Below are 5,666 nucleotides of genomic sequence, written 5' to 3' on the forward strand. Positions count from 1 at the left end.
TGATTCTGTTACTGCCTTGTCTACTGCTCTCTGCAGTGTTTGATGTCCTCTCTGGAAATATTTAAATATGTGTAAACAAAGGGTAAGACATACAGCAGAAATTACTACATGTAGGTTAAAAAAAAAACAAACAAGGAAACAACATGGCAGGGTCACAGATGATACCGCTGAAACTGGTGGCAGAAGAATCAAACTGCACATTCCATGTGATCACTATGGACAGCAGGGGGTTGCTTATATGAATGTCCCCATTCAGGTCTGAGGGACCCACTAAACAGTATGTGTCAGGGATTGGGGGTGGCTGTCAGTATGGTTCTTGCTGAGAAAGTGTAGGGACCAGAGTTCGGATCCCCAACATTCATATTAAAAAATGTTTTTTTTTCGTTGAAATAACAGAGGTCAAATAAGATGAAGTCTAGCTATTTTTGGAAAGGGTAATTATGAAAGGGTGATTATGAAAGGGTGCAGAGAAGGAATTGGCAGTTGGCCAGGAGGAGCTGTGTAATGGATGCCTGTGTCACCTGTGAGCCCCATCGCAGTCTTATTGGAAAACACCCAACATTCTGGGGTTTAGAAAGCATGTGGTATCATGACTGTCACTCACGTCCATGACGTCTGTGTGCTCAGCAGGATGAATGATCACACAGTTAAAGAACTAACTCTCCAATGTAGTCAACGGACGTGTGAGCTGTGCTTGACTACATAGGTTACTCTTTTATGTAACTAACATTTTGAATTATGTACACGTGGGTGTTGGGGGTTCTGGTATGTGCGCGTGAGTGCAGTCTCCTGAGGAAGCCAGAAGGTGTCTAATCCCTTAGCTGCAGAACAACAGACAGTTGTAAGCCCCTCTGATGTGGGTGCTGGAAACCAAATTCAAATGCTCTGCAAGGGCAGGGCATGCTTTTAGCCACTGAGCCATCTCTCCATGTTCTATGAAAGTTATTCTAATCTTTTCTGCCTGTTAGCTATTTATTAGAGAATTCCACACTGGGCTTCACCTAGGGCTGTTTATTCTAGCACCCTCTCAGCCTCAGCATTGGCCACCAACTGTGGCCTCCCCTGCTTTGCCTTGTTTGGGTTCATAAAGTCAATGAACGATCAGTCAGTGTTCTCAAATCATCCAAAGGTTATTGATCCCCATTCAGATCTCCACCGTTCCGCATCTGAGACTCTGGGCTTACTGGTAATTGCCTGAGTTGGTCAATGTCTCAACACGGAAATCGACTTACTCACAGTGTGCTCACTTGTCCCCTTTCCTCACCTGGGAGAGATCATCAATATCGACCTTTGTGATTTCTTCCTGTTGTGTAAAGTAGTCTCTGGGAAACACCAGCTGTGCCTTTCATACACAATATGAAGTGCATATATTCACCCATGCATTGATTCAAGGCCAAGGAAGCAAAGGTCTTCTCTAGGACCCTATCAGGTGCTTTCTTCCTTGCATACGGTTCCCCTTTCCCAAGAGTTGTCCTGGGTCACATTAGAAACACGTAACTGGTCTCAGAATACCTGTGGTATACCTATGGAATCCCAGGAATGATCGAACACTGTTGAGATTTAACTCAGAAAACAAATGATAGATGATAATGTGAACAAAGAAAAAGACACAGGAATCTTAGCAACCCCAAAAAATATGTAGGATTGAGGGCTGGAGAGACGGCTCAGTAGTTAAGAGCACTAACTGCTCTTCCAGAGATCCTGAGTTCAAATCTCAGCAACCACATGGTGGCTCACAATCACTTATAATAAGATCTGATGCCCTCTTCTGGTGCGTCTGAAGACAGCTACAGTATTCTTATATATGGTAACTAAGTAATTCTTTAAAAAAAAAATGTAGGATTGGAAACGCAGGACATTATTAACAAATTTCTGACCCCTTTACTTGACATTTATAGTTTAAGAGATCAATGATAGTGTCCATGATTATAGGGAAAATGACATGACTTGTGACAGCAGTTAACTCCCCCCAAAACACTGTCTCACAACACAAAACGGTGTATTGACTCTCAACCTGTCACAGCAATAGTCATCAGATGGGATAGTCTGGATTAGAGAATTGCCCTAGATCAGACTGGCCTGTGGGCGTGTCTCTGGGAGACTCTCTAGGTTGTTAATTGATGTAGGAAGGCTCAGACTACTGTGGGACGTCCCATCGCTAGGCAGGTGGTCATGCACTGTATTATAAACTAGTTGGGTATAAGCCAGCCTGCAGCCAACTGGCAAATAGCATCCTCTATGACCCCTTCTGTAATGCTTTGATTGTGAAATGATTTCCTTTGATGGAAGTAATGCTGGGTTGAACAGTGACCAGAGGCACCTTCAGACTCCTGCCTTGACTTCCCTCAGTGATGGACTATGACCTGTGTAATCCAACATGAATAAATCCTAGCCTCCCTTAGGATCATTTGGTCAGAGGATTTGCTTTTTCTTTTTAATCACAGCAACAGAAGTGTGAGTAGGATGTGTATAAAGCTGATTAAAAGCAGATGAAATTCCTCTGATGCTCTAGTGCACTAGGATTCGGTATCTGCCATTCGAAAGCAAGCATCACAAAGAGGAACATTCAGATCCAAAATATCATTGATTGAAACTCTGGCTGTCACCATAGTTACTGTCTCAGCAGATACCTAACAGGACTTACAAGAGATAAACAGATTTAAGGCATAAAGACGCTAAGGTATCGTGAGTGTTCCCAACTAGAGTCACACACAGCATGCACTCAAAAAAAAAAAAAAAAAAAAAAAAAAAAAAAAAAAGGAAACAGGAGAGGAGGCTTCTTTCCTCACTTTGTTTTTTAATTTGAAACTTATCATCAACGTCATTATCACCATCACCACCGCCACCACCACGACCAGTACGACATCCACCACCGCCACCATCATCATCACTATCATTTTATGTGTATTGTTGCTTTGCCTACCTGTGTATCTGTGCACCACATGTGTGATTGGTGCCCAAACAAGCCAGAAGAAGGCACTGGGTCCCCTAGGACTGTAGTTATAGTTGCGAGTGACCATGTAGATGCTGCAAATGACTGTTGGAACAGTCAGTGCACTTGACTTGAACCATCTCCCCATCCTCTTCCCTATCATTTTGTTTGTTCAGTTGTTAGGTTGGGTTTGTTTTTTTGGATTTCTCTACAGATCAGGCTGGCCTTAAGCTCAGTGATTTGACTGTCTCTGCCTTCTGGGTGCTGGGATTAAAGTTGTGAGCCACCGCGCCCAGCTTCCTCTCTACTAACTTTTGACCAACATACTTCATTTACATGGATTTTGGAGCCTACCTGGTTCCATTTAGACATCGGCCTCTGTGGCTTTCTTAGGAGTCAGAAGTCACGGATCCTATCAACAGCTTTTAAAAAATAACACCTAGAGGAAGAGCACGAGATCTCTGTTGTGGAAAAAGAATAGGATACTAGAATATGGGGAAATCTCTCATGCCTATGGATTGACCATAAAACTATTTTGTTGATACTTCATAACTGTAATTTTGCTATTGTCGCTTCTATGTCATAGAGAAAATATTTGATATTCAGGATACCTGATGTGCAACCCTTGAGAAAGGGCCATTTGACCCCTCAAGGAGTCATGACCCAGAGGTTGAGAACCATTGGTCTAGAGCTTTTAGGAAGGAAGGAATGAGCCAAAGGTAGCTGGCATACAGGGTTTGCCATGGACCTTTTCCAACATGAACTTGGGGAAGTTGGTTTAGGGGGACCAAGCACAGGATAAGCAATAAGACCAGACAAATCACCAGTGCTCAGCTTTATCTGTCATGAGGCACAGACTACATTCTGTGTAAGCTAATTTCTAATTAACCTAATTGCCTTCATTGAGCAAAACAAAACTCACTACATAGATGAATACCCAAAATGTGTTAACCAATACTACAGATTTATATTTTTCCAAATCTAATTCAATGATGGCTCTTAAACACTTTAACCTCCCTTGTAGCCCACCACCCACCAGGGTTAATGGGAAAGAAAGGTCAATAGGGTAGCAGAGGATGTGGACCTGTTTAGAAATAGTTCTTTGGGGGCTAATCTGATTGGTATTATCAAGATAGCAGCAGTTCAGCTCACGAGAATCAGCTGCAGTAGCTCTTTCCACTTGCAAACACCATTTACGAATCAGCAAAAGCAATTTGCTCCAGAGGAAACCACAATACTCTGCCAATTGGCCTGAGTTGAGGGAAGTTGCAAGAAGGCACCAGAAGTTCTTTGGTGCATTTATCTCTAATGGTGATCATATTATATTTATTTATATATATTTGTATAAATATTTATATATATTTATTGCTTTATATTTATTACTTTCCAAACATCACATGTTCTGTCAAGCATCCACTATAGCCAACCTTTACATGCCCTTTTCCCAGGCAGTTTCCAGAAAAAACACATGTCTGTTCTCAGCAAAATGTCCTCCCGAGTGTCTGTCTCAGCAAAACATCCCTCTCAAAAGACAGTTTCCAGAAAAACTTCACCTGACACAACTGAGTCTGCAATGAAACCAGAAATTTCCACCTCACATTGCCGTTTTGTCTTATATATGGCCATGTATGCTCAGACTCATGCATAGGACGTTGCCTTTGAAGGAAAAGAAGCAGGTAGGTGTGGCTCAGTGGTGGAGCACTTGCCTAGCTTTTGTGAGGTTCCAGATTTCATGCCCAGCACCATGAAAAGTGAGCAATCCGATACAGGAATAGAAGCAACCATTGACCAAGACCCCGTGAGAGAAAAGACATAAGGCAGAATTTTCTTGTTCTTGCTTCTAAGATTTCTAAAGTAGCACACGGTGGGGATGGAGTCATGAAACCAACCACAATAGCTTAAACAGTTATAGAGAGAATTCAAGTAGACGAAAGTTCTACAATGGTAAAATTATGAACATGATCCTGAGCTATTTAACAAGGATTGGGGGAGAACATCATGAGTTCTCCCACAAACAGGAATGCTTGGATCTGGTGCACACAGGTTGGTGATCTAGAACTGGAGAACCCCTTCCTACTTTTCTACAAATACAAAAATGCAACTGTGGATTACTAGACTCTGTACCTGACAGTGAAAGGCCTTTTTCTGATGTTCACAGACTGAGCTTCATGTCCTGAACATCAAATGTGTCAGGGATCTGGGCTTTTTACCTGAAGCAAATCTGCGTTCCAGAAATGGTGACAATGGAGAGTCAGGGGAACGTGGTCATGCCGGGTGTGGGCATATATTCTATTTCTGAATATTGAGTACTATTTATGAAAGTTGAGAACAAAGACTTGGGGCATGACTCAGTGAATAAAAGCACTTAGTACACAGGTTGAAGGACCTGGGTTCAAATATCTAGAAACCATGAAATAAATTTTGCATGGGTACCATGAACGTTCATAGTCCCGGCACTCCTACAACGGAACGGAAGGTGGATACAAGAGGATTTCTAGACGCTCATAAAGCCACCTACTGTCAACAAGGGTGCAGAGGGTACCTGGAAGAGAATGGGGACAAGAGATGTGAAGAAGGACGCTAAGACAAGAGTCTGATCAAGATGACAATTTTATTTTTTCCCAAGGCTGAATTTATGTCATTTAGGGGTAACAGAGGGAGGAGGAAGTGGGAAACATTTGCACAAGGCCAAGGACACAGTATTCGTGTGGTCAGCTGATGTCAACAGGATGTT

This window comes from Rattus rattus, chromosome 16, assembly GCF_011064425.1.
Source record: "Rattus rattus isolate New Zealand chromosome 16, Rrattus_CSIRO_v1, whole genome shotgun sequence".
NCBI classification, from domain to species: domain Eukaryota; kingdom Metazoa; phylum Chordata; class Mammalia; order Rodentia; family Muridae; genus Rattus; species Rattus rattus.